The 11,801-nt window shown below is 37.4% G+C and overlaps 1 long non-coding RNA gene across 1 annotated transcript; it reads left to right on the top strand.

Annotated features, from left to right (window-relative positions):
- The first annotated feature begins 2,989 nt into the window (after positions 1-2,989).
- LOC140015587 (uncharacterized) lies at positions 2,990-5,861 on the top strand. The gene is made up of 2 exons (XR_011822231.1): positions 2,990-3,043; positions 5,577-5,861. It is a non-coding gene; the product is annotated as an uncharacterized lncRNA (long non-coding RNA).
- Positions 5,862-11,801: the final 5,940 nt, after the last annotated feature.

Raw genomic sequence — 11,801 nt, 5'->3', positions numbered from 1 at the left:
AGATTTTCTTTCGGTTTCAACTCTCTCTCCAACCAGCCATTGTTACCCACTCTCCTTCTGTTTTTGCTTTCCCTTTTGTTGCCTCAACCGTCAGCTCCTAGATGAAGCCCTCTGTTTTTCTTACAGTCGTCCCTTTCTAGCCTCTCTCTCGGTTTTTTTCTGTTTTTGCCGTCAACCTCACGGCCGCCTCCCTCTCTGTTTCCTCCCCCCCTTCTTGCCGTAAACTCTCTATCCCCCTCAAAGATTCTAGCCGTCCCTTTTCCTTCGTTCCCTCTCTCTCTCTTTCACTCCCCTCCTATCTCTGGTATTTCTTTTCTTGTCTCCTCCTCCGATGTGCAGCCGCCTCCCTTTTCTTTCTCTTTTTTTTTCACTTCCCGTAACCCTCCCCTCTCTCTTGCTCAATACCCTAGCTCCCTTCTAGAATCCCCCCTCCAGGTGTCCTAGACACCTGGCCATTCGTAGCTCAATTTTTTCCCCCAAGGACCTCCTGCAATCTTATTTGCAAGCTGCGTTTCCGCAGCTTGCTGTCGCGGGTTTGCTTCTTCTTTTTTTTTTTTTTAATAACTTAATTACAGAAATGATAAAATAAAATATAAATAATAATAATAACAAAATTTCACAAACTAGGTAATAATAATAATAACAAAACAAAAATAATTTTAAACAAAAAAAAAACTAAACAAAATGGCCATTTTTTTAATTTTTTAATTTTTTAATTTTTCATTTTTCATCATTTTATTTTTCTCAAAATAACTTAATAAAAATAACTAAAGTGCCCAAAGATTGAATTTAAAGAAATAAACATATTTTTGTGAACAAATTTTCCTTTTTCTTTCTTTCCATTTTTCCAAGCCAACTAAAGCCTATTTTTTTGAATTTTTCTTCTTTTTCCTCTTTTTCTTTAATTTTCTCTTTTCTCTTTTTTTTCGATTTCTCATTTTCATTTTTCCTTCAAGAAAGCATTGAATAAAAATAAAATGACTAAAACATATTTTTGATGTTTTTCTTTTCTTTTTCTAAAAACTCTATGCTAATCTTAAACTTAAAAGCTAAAACTAAAAACTAAAACTAAAAGTAAATAAGAATAAAAAGCAAATGAAATAGGTCAACTAAAAGGGCGAAAATGAATAAAACTAAAATATCATGACAACTAATAGTGCAAAACACACAATAACGAACTAAAATGCAAGCAATCTAAAATGAAAATCATGAAATAGATGATACATACAAATTATTCAAAATTTGGTGTCTACAGTTTGCCCCTCTTTGTCTGAGTTTTGAAAAAACTTGAGACAAAGAAGTAGACACCAAATACTTACCTGTGTTATTCGGTTGCAAAAATGATCCGAACGGACAGGAATTCTAAAACGGGACTGACCCGAACAGGAAATTTAAAATTGGGATAGATCCACGGGATAGACCCGAACAGAAATGTAAAATTGGGATAGACCCACGGGATAGACCCGAACAGAAATTTAAAATTGGGATAGAACCACGGGATAGACCCGAACAGAAATGTAAAATTGGGATAGACCCGGACAGAAATGTAAGATTGGGATAGACCCACGGGATAGATCCGAACAGAAATGTAAAATTGGGATAGACCCACGGGATAGACCCGAACAGAAATTTAAAATTGGGATAGACCAACGGGATAGACCCGAACAGAAATGTAAAATTGGGATAGACCCACGGGATAGACCCGAACAGAAATTTAAAATTGGGATAGATCCGGACAGAAATGTAAGATTGGGATAGACCCACGGGATAGATCCGGACAGAAATGTAAAATTGGGATAGACCCACTGTGAAGACCCGAAAAATTTCTTATTTTATCGAATATTAATGGTTTAATTAAGTATTTATCCACCTGTTTTCCCCAAATAATTTATTACGACCATTTTAAATCCATTCGTATGGAATAATGTCTTCATTATGTTTTTAAAATGTCCTGTTAACAACTTCAATTTTCGGAAGGATTGGTTAGGCGAGAAATAGTGAACACGAGTGTTTCGAGGTGATATTATATTCGAAAGTATGATTATCCTGGGAAATTAAGAACGGACAATAGCAGATTAAGAAAAGTTAATCGAGAATTAAAGGTGAATAAGTTCTAAGTGAGCATATACTACTCACGCGTGGATAGTTTTCCAAAAGATGTATGGATACAATTATTGGAGATTTGAGGAGTTAATACTCGACTCATGTGAGGACTCGTAAAAACTATTATTTTATTTAAACCTAAATTTATGGCTTAATAAATTATTTAATTGGATTTTTGCCACGAGAAATATTTTCTAGACTTATTAGACCTAAATACATGATAATATAACTTCGTTATATTTTAAAAGTGACTCGTTTCAAAAATTAAGTTCTTGGAGTGCGTTTAGTAAAAATAGTGAATAGTGCTTGGAGATTTTACCGCGTAGAAACACAATAAGTTTGGAATACTGGAAACTTGTACTGTGGTTCTAAAATAGGTAATATTATGAATAAACACTCAAGTGATGGTTAGTAGTGCAATCGTTATAAGAATTTCTCGGAGGTTTCGCGTTATAGCGTTAAAATTTGACGGTACGCGTTTTCACACGCGCGACTTCATTTGAGGGACTTTAGACCCTTATTTCGGGACAATTAAGAGTGAAGAATATTTACATGAATATATATGCATTAGAGGCTTAGTGCACTAGTGAACCAAACGCGCGAGAAAATCGAGCCTAAAACGTGCCAAACGAGCCTTAATGAGAGTTGACTTTGGGGATAATTTGCACCACACATTGTGTCTTCCTTAAGAAGCTAAATTTGGACCAAACACTCTCTCTCTTAGTCTCTCTCTTGGCCGAATTCTCTGCAGCAAAAACACAACACAAAGTTGCCATTTTCATCTTCAATTCTTGCACAAAACCTTCATAGATTCACACCAAATTTGAACTACACTTAGTTTGTTGCTTGGAGAGTTCATCTAGCTAGCAAAAGGAGGAGTTTTTCGCGGTTTCTTGGAGCACTAGAGGACCGAAAATTTCTGGTTTAAGACACCAAGGAGGTATAACATCATCCTACACCTTAAAACTTGGATTATGATGGTAGAAATGCATCTTTAAGCTATTGCATGTGTATGGGTGTCTTGACATTGGTGTAAAATTTGAAAAGTGGGCTCTATGGATTCCCACACTTGGGTTGTTGCTGATTTGATGATTGATGGTGGTTATATTGTTGGTTTAGTGGTTAAAATGATGGATTAGTGGTGGGTAATTGATAGAAACTTCATTGGGTGCAAGAAGCAAAAATTTCCGAAAATACCCCTGTTTTGTTCGGCCACTATAAGGCCAATTTTTGGTGAATTATTGGCATGAACCTGATGCTTATATGTTATATTAGATGTGTGAAAAGTTTCATTGAAAAATAATAAGGTTTGGTTGGGCAAATGAATTTTTTTTGGGAAACTAGCAAATCTGGAAACTGTTCCCGTATGGCTCAGACCAGCTGTGGTATTTCGACTATAACTCTGTCCTCGGATGTCGAAATCATGTGCCGTCAGTGGCGTTTGAAACTAGACATCCCAGGCTTTAATTTGAGATAAAATATATGTTCTGATTCTTTGTGAGTGAGCCGGACCAAACGTTTTAAGATCACTGTCCTGTTTCTCGGAACTGCTGGAATGGTCTGTAGAGGCAGCAACTTGAGGCTCAATTTCGAGCTGGTTGCTTGCCAAATTTTGAAACGATTTCTTCTGTGAACTTTTAGTCCTATGAATGTATTTTCCAACGCCATAAACCACGCTCAATTCCAAGCTAAATTGACTGAGTTGTGACCAAAATAAGAGGACTGCCCTGTTTTGGAAAAACGTATTATTTGGACTGGTTTCGGACAAAAACCCGTGAGTAATCTTATTAATTGAAATTTTGATGCTAAACCATTACCAAAGGTATCATGGTTGTATCTTAGACCTTTATTTCACAAATGAACCATGGTTGGATAGCTTTCTTGGTTAAACGATTTGAATTTGGAAAATGAAAGTCAAAAGGCAGATTGCCTTAGGAATTTTCTGGAACTTTGGGTGATTAGTTCACCACCTTCCCGAGGGTATTTTTCCCTGAAAATTGACAGAGAGATACCTTCCATATAGTATCGAAATACTGCCAATTTTGGTATCAATCCAAGTTCGTTTCGATACCTAATTAAATTTCTAGTGTTGGAGGTTCAAATCTGGAAATTCTTCTCCAGTCTTGAATTTGCCTAACTTTGAGCTACCGTATCTCGGTACTCGAAACTCCGATTCTTGATCCGCTTGTTTTGTTATAAACTTCACTTGCAACACTACTTGAGTGACAAATTTCAGAGGCTGGTTTGCAACGTACGAATCGTGCCGAATTTTCAAAGTTGGCCAAAATCCAACTTCATTCTGCCTTGTGAACCAATTCTGTACCTTCAAGCTCATTTTTGAGCACTTTCCACTTCGATTCATGGAAAAGTGTCTTCTAGGAACTTATAGTACTTTCTAAGAGGTTTTCAACGGTATAAAGTTTTCCAATTCTCGACTTGTACCGAGTGAGTTACGATTTTTCAAAGATTCATAACAAAACTGAATTTTTCAAATTTCAAGGCAAAGGAGTTTTCCAAAAACTCTTAATTCTCTTAGTAATATTCAAACGTTTTGCCCTCGATTTTCATGATAAAAACTCAATTAATATTGTACTTAATAAAACGCAAGTTGAACCTCGATTTACGAGTAATTGAGGTTCATTTTTGTGAAATATTCCTTAGATTGTACTAATGTACAATCTTACTTGATAATTGAGATACTTGAGTAATTATCCACCATTAACTGCCAGGCACACAAGGAGACCTTCAAGAGGATCTCACCGTGGACACTTGAACTCCAGCGAATAATCTTTATTAAATTGCTCGGTGAGTGTCAAGTGTGTGAATCTTTGATACTTGCTTAATTGTGATAATTATTAGAGATTTTAAAAATAAGGGCGGGTGTGTACTTTATCGCATCCGTCCTGATTTCAAATGAATGAATGAAATGTATTGAATGAATGAAATGCAATGCTATGTAATGGTTACATATGTCGTTGGAGTGAACCTCCTCGACTTTCAAATGAATGGGGGACGCCCAAACTCATAGGCCGACCTTGAACTCGAGCCGGCAATGGGCTTGGTCGGGAACTTGGGCGAGCCATGAGATTATAAGCTCGACCTAATAAGAGGTCTTGCTTGGCATACTCGTCGAGTATCGCCCTAAAAATAGACTTGTGGGCCCTTGGGGTGTACGGTGGACGGAGGGAAGTAAGTGGTGATCTACGGAAATGGAAATACCAACCCGGTTGACAGGAGGGTCAATGCGGGAAAGTATACGAATGACATCGACAGAGCGAGTGGAACTTAACTCCTGAGAGCTACTATATCCTTGAATTGTTTCTGATTTACTTTTCCGGCTCGAATGATTGACTAATGAAATGTCCTGGTTTTGTTTAATGAATTTGGGATTGCTATTTGAACAAAGTGCTTGCATGTGTGTTCTTGGCCTCACGAGCGTTTTGCTCACCCTGTAAATTTGTTTTCCTTAACAGGACTGGAAATGGAGTTAACGCGGAGAAATCTCCTTTTAGATATATTGTGTTTTAGGGTTTCAAGTGTATTTTGGCTCGACCCCTTTATGATTGTACTTTTGGAAGTTTAATGTATCATTCGGATATATGGGGTGTATATTTTGGAATTTAAGTTGTATTATGAACGCACGACGTGCGGGTGGCAAGCTGATAGGTACCTTGTGATGTGACCCTGAGAACTATATGGATATTGTTAAGCATGAACGTTTCCGCACTATATGTATTTGCACTAATTTGATTGTGGTATCTAGTATAGCTTTAAGCTTGAACGTTTATTGCTTGAGTCCTGGCGAGAGCTAGGCAGGCGTTCCGCGGATACCCTTTGGTGCGCCTTAGGGAGAAGTGGGGGCGTCACAGTTGGTATCAGAGCTTAGGCTTTAGATCTCTGTAGTGTATCCTAGGCTTAAATGTTTAGGATGCCGGACTGTGGAATTTGATTGAAAGTTAAGTGACTGCTTGTGAAAATGAAAAATTAGAACCTAAGTTCGAATTAGTGGATGACAAGGAGTCTTGATATGGTGTGATTCATGTGGGATAGTATGAAGTGATCAAATCTTGTTTATTTCGTGTATCTGGACCTACCTAAGCTTTTACTCTTAAGTGTAAACTACAGAAGGTAATGGTGATATTAAATTGTCTCGGGGGCGCCTTCCGGTGGTCCACTATCGAGAGAGTGAACTAAAAGAGCATTGGATAAATGGTCCGATTTACTGGACTAGGACTTCATGTGAATTCCAAAGGACTTGCCCGAGCCCAAATAGTGGGGTGTTAATAGTGGTCGATCATTTGAAGTGGCTATCCGAAGAAAATGGAGTGATTCGAAGGGATGATCGAGAACTGAGGACAATTGCGGATGCCTAGACTACTAGAATTCCTGAAATTGAAGTTGAAGTACTTCTGGAGCGAGGGAGACAAAGGCTCTTAGTGAGAAGCTTTAAAAGCTAAGAACCGACTTGTTAGATTAGTGCCGAAATTAAAGACAGAATGGATGAGTCGGTGGCTAGGTGTGTTACCTTGGTTGAATGAGTGGAGAATGACAAGATATTTGATAAGGGACATGAGATCTAAAACTCCTAGTGCTGGAAATGAAACTGATCCTAGGGAGGTAGTGAAGACTTTTGGGTTCTGCCAATCACTAATTTAGCGATTTAAACTATTTTAATAGTTTTGCCAAAGATAGACAGGGTGACGCTCGCTTAAAGGCCGTTGTATTTTGTATCTTGTTTCAATATGTTTCTACCTTTTGAGGCAATTAAACATTTCTCATGACATGTTTAACCTTACTACTTTATGATTTCAAATCCATGATTGGGGTTATACGTATTTACGATTATCTCAGCGTTTTCCCTTTTATTCTCATATTTGTTTAGCATGATCAAAGTCTCACTTTTAAACTTCGTTTGGGTGCTGTCGCGCCCCATTTTTTGATAAATAAAAATAAATGGTTTGAGAAAGATGTTTTTGATTCAATTGTGATTGGAGAATGATTTTTGTGAGTTGAAAAGACATGGGTCTCAATGGGACTTGGGAAAAAGCGACGATTTGACCCAAAAAATAGTTTTTTTTTAAAAAGGTTTTTGAATGAGAAATTGGAGTCGCCACTTGGTAATGATTAAGGTGTACCAAGTCACCTAAAAAATAAATTTTTAAAGACAAAGTAGTAAAACCCTTTTAAAAAACGACTCCTAGTCCACGTAAGCCAAAGAAAAAGGTTCGGGAGTCACGTTTGACAAAGGGGAAGGCAAGGATAGAATCCAAGGCACCCCTTTGACCTAGCCAAGGCTAGTTGCGCGACTTAACCTTACCTTTCCTAATTTTCTACCCAATGTATGTATTGCACGTTGGATATGACTATATGAATGCAAAACGGAAAGGAAAATGCAATCCTAAATTCTACGATGTCTCTTGTGAGGCTTTTGGTCCCAAACCACATGAATTGTGGCGGCCAACAAAGGAAAACCTCATAGAGGTCGATTAATGCAAATGAGAGTTCAAATTTAAGTGTGCAAGTGTGAAAGTGTATGAAAGATGCAAGAAATGTAAGTGCAAGTGTGCGAATGTATAAAAAGGTGCATGTGTGAAATTGTATAAAATTCAAATGTTTTTTGTGTGCAAGTGTGTAAAAATAGAATAATAGATATATAAGGTAAGGTGGAATTCCATTTGTGAGGTGAAATTGAGCACGTGATGAGAAAAATGTAGTGAGAAAGTATGGTTTAAGAAATGTGAAAAAATGTGGTTAAAATAGTATGTAGGTGATAAAAATGAAAGTATGACCCTAGAGGAATGCAACAAGTCGGGTACGGGGGTTGACTCCTAACTTTTCGACTTCGATTTTCCCTTTGATTAGAAGGTGAAACTAGCGTGCTAAGGCTATCGAGTAGCCACACTCGCTCGTTTCCCTTATCGGAAGGGATTTTCACGAAAATGAACCCTAACTAGCATGAGATGCAAGTCCTAAAATGAAGGGGAAGGGGTTTGAGGAACATACCAAATGACAAACTAAGGAAAAATGCGTGATATGTGGTGATCATGCACTTAATGAAAAAAGGAAAAAAGAACCTATTGGGTCTAGCATTGGACTAGCCCATTCTATGAATTCCGACTAGCGTTGGACTAGTGGAAACGATAAAAGAAGCCACAACTAGCGTTGGACTAGTGTGGTGACGTACATTCATCCATTCCATTCATCTATACTACAAAAAGCGAGTAGACATGCGAATCACTTATAAACACGTAGCACATAACACTTAGCATGCTTGACTAGATGTAAAATCCTAATAAAGCATTTAACATATAACACATAGGCATGCAACCATTACATTTGCTAACTAAAACAAAAGGGAAAGGGAAAATGGACCAAATTACTTGCTATGCCCTATCTATTACAAGCCAAGAGGTGTACACATACCCCATAATGAATAACTTAAATAAAAGTAAAAGTAAATGAAATATATGCAAGGAATTAAGAAAAGCAAAGTAGACATGCATATTCACGTAACACGTAGGAGCACGTAGGAGAGACAAACAAAGATAAGAGAAATTATACCTTCTCCTAATGGTAAGCAAATGAAGGAAAATGGCTTCAAAACAATAAAGGGGTCAAGGCATCAATTTAAAAGTAAAGTATAAGCAAAAACACCAAAACCCACCTAATTGCAACTTGAATGAGCTCAAAAAGTGCTTAAAGACCAACAAAACGGAATAACCCGTTCAATTTCCAAATATAGCATCTACTAAAGACCCAAAACAAGCATTACTCAAACATTCAAGTCCAAATAAATCGTTTAAGCACTTCAAAGATTCCAAAAATAAAGAAAAAAGCCAAATAATGATTGAAGTTGCAATAATTTTAGGACTTAATTACAAGATACTAAAACATGCTTGGGCTTTTGTGGCACAAAGAGAAACTTAGAAGGATCAAATTGATTAAATGTTCCAACTACTTGGGCCTTAGTAGAACAAAAAGGGACTTGGGGGGGCAAAAGCCAATTTTGAAAGTTTTCCATGCAGAATTCATGCAAAGTTACGTAGCTTATATTTTGCAATTTTCCAGCAGCCATTCCTTCAGCAATCTTTCATTTGTACAAAGCATTTTAACCCCAAATGGATTTGTGCAAAACAAACCAATGGATTCAACAACTCAACTTGCATGTAACAACTTAGAAGAAGGTTATGCAAAATCTGGAAAAAAGCTTTCATGCAAGGCTCATGAAGAAACTGAGATTTCTGCAATTTTCCAGCCAATGTTGCTTCGGCAACCTTTAAGCTTTCAAATGCAATGCAGATTTCATGCAAGATTTAGGACCCAAAGCGCACAGCTTTGCTTGAAAATTTTTTAGCCAAAATCATGATTTGAAACCAAACAACAAGACATATAATTTTAAACCTCCAAACCAGCAAGAGACGTAAAACGAGCTGATGCAAAAATCTGGAATAAAGCTCATACGAAAAAGATGGTTTGTTCTTTTCCAGCAAGCACTTGAACGTGATTCAAACATTTCAGCCCCTAAACATACACACCCAACACTCTTGTCCAATTCCTTTTCAACCCGTACCCCAACACCTCAAAACATGCAAACCCAGCTAGCAAAAAAAAAATGGATGGCTGAGGCTTTAATCAGAAAATGCAGGTAAAAGAAAACAGCCAAGCATGAGATGCAGCAAAAGAGAAAGGTGAAGCTTGCGGCAATATTCATCCAGAATTTTTGCAACTTCAAGCTTTCAAATGCAGGTTTCAAGTAAACTTCAAACAAAACCAGCAAAGACTATCACTTGACCACATTTAACATCTGGATACTTTGATTAACACAACAAAACTGAATATGCAACAAAAAGAGCAGCAAAACCACCCCCCAAAAACTCATGCAACTCAGCCAAAGCTGCCACGAATATCCACAGATACTGTTGCCTTTTGTTGCCAAGCTCGCTTCAAGCGTGGCTTGTTGCAGCAGGTTTGTATGCGCAGCAGGTTTGTATGCGCAGAAACTCAGTCCAAGGCAAAAACTAAGACAAGCAGGAGGATCATCAAGCATGCGATTTTTCCATGATCCCGGGAGTTTAGCACATGCAGATTTCCTTTTTTATTCAATCATTTAATACTTTACCCATTCAAAACTAGAATAAAAACCTCAAAGTATAGGTTTTTCTTTTGCATTTTTCGAGACAAAACCGTGACAAAGATTTTAGCAAATCAGGCATGCTTAGGAGCAGAGAATGGGCATGGACGTTCACATGCTTCACCAGCCAAATGACTGTCTGCAGACTTGATTCAAGCAAAACACAATAGGAGGAACAAGACCAAAAAGCAAGTTCTAATATGCTTCAAATCCTAAATGCAAGAGCTCGAGACAGAAAGGAAAAGGACATCCAGCAAAATTTTTAGGTACCAAATAAAAATGACTTGAATGTCTACTAATCTTGGACCCAACATCGCAGTCGAACATCACATAAAACATACGTTAGCCAAGACATAACTTCAGCCATAAAAATCCAATCTTTGAGGCTTATCAAAAATCACAGAAGGAGAAACCGTAGATGCCATTCATTTCATTTTTGTACGCAAGAGAGGAGACACGAAAGCCAACAGCTTTTAGTTCATAAAAGCACACAAATTCTAAACAGAGCCACTGGAATCACAGCTCATTTACCCGATCATGCCCAGCATACAACTATGAAGATCTGTGGTTTCTAACTCACAAACTAAGGACAAGATTCAATGACTTAAAGGGAAGAAGGCGCAACTTACAGTGATGATGCTTTCCCTCGATGAAGGCAGTGACGGACGTAAGGATGAACAGCTCCAGTGACTTTTTCCTTTTTCTTTTTCTTTTTTTTTCCGCCTGAAGCTCTTCCTCTCCTCTGATTTGTTCAGCCGTCAAGTCCTCCGCTTGTCTCTTTTCTGGTTTCCTCTCCAGCCCATTCACCAAACCCCAGCCGTTAAAAGCCTTCAGATTTTTCTCACTCAGCCGTTATCTTCCCAAAAAAACTCTCTCTCTCGCTCTCCTTCTCAATTCTTTCTCAGCCCTCCTTATACTTTCCTTTAGCCGTCTGTAATCCTTTTCTCAGTCTCTCTTGCTTTCTCTTTGTTTTCCAGATTCCACCTAAGCCCACCCTTTCTCTCGGCCGCTGTTTTCTGTTCTTTTCTCTCCCCAGATTTTCAGCCGTTCCCTTCTCTCTCTCCCTTACGGCTGAGCCTTCTTATCCATTTTATAACCACTTCCCAATCTCCTAAACCCTCACCTCAATGGTGAGGATGAAGGCTTACCTCTCGCCTTCATATCCAGCCATCCAATGGCTGTTGAGGCTGTCCTTTGCACGCTGCAAAAAATTGCAGCGTGCATGCCGCGACGTTTTTTTTTTTTTTTTATAAATTTTTTTAATTAATTAATTAAACAACAAAAATGATAATAATAAAACAATAATAATGAATGATGAAAACAACTTAATTAACATTAGATAAAAATAAACTAAAAACAACAAAAAATGCAATTTTCCATTTTTTCATTTTTCTCATTTTTCACTTTTTTTTTTTAAAAATAACTTAAAAATGCCAAAAAGCTGAATTTAATAGAAATAAACATATTTTTGTGAACAAATTTTCCTTTTTTTCCTTTTTTCATTTTTCAAATCCAACTAAAGCCTATTTATTTTTATTTTTATTTTTCTTTTGAATTTTTCTTCTTT

Source organism: Coffea arabica, chromosome 10c (assembly GCF_036785885.1).
Source record: "Coffea arabica cultivar ET-39 chromosome 10c, Coffea Arabica ET-39 HiFi, whole genome shotgun sequence".
NCBI classification, from domain to species: Eukaryota; Viridiplantae; Streptophyta; class Magnoliopsida; order Gentianales; family Rubiaceae; genus Coffea; species Coffea arabica.
Note: the sequence above shows the minus strand (reverse complement) of the source record. Positions and strands in the feature narration are given on the sequence as shown.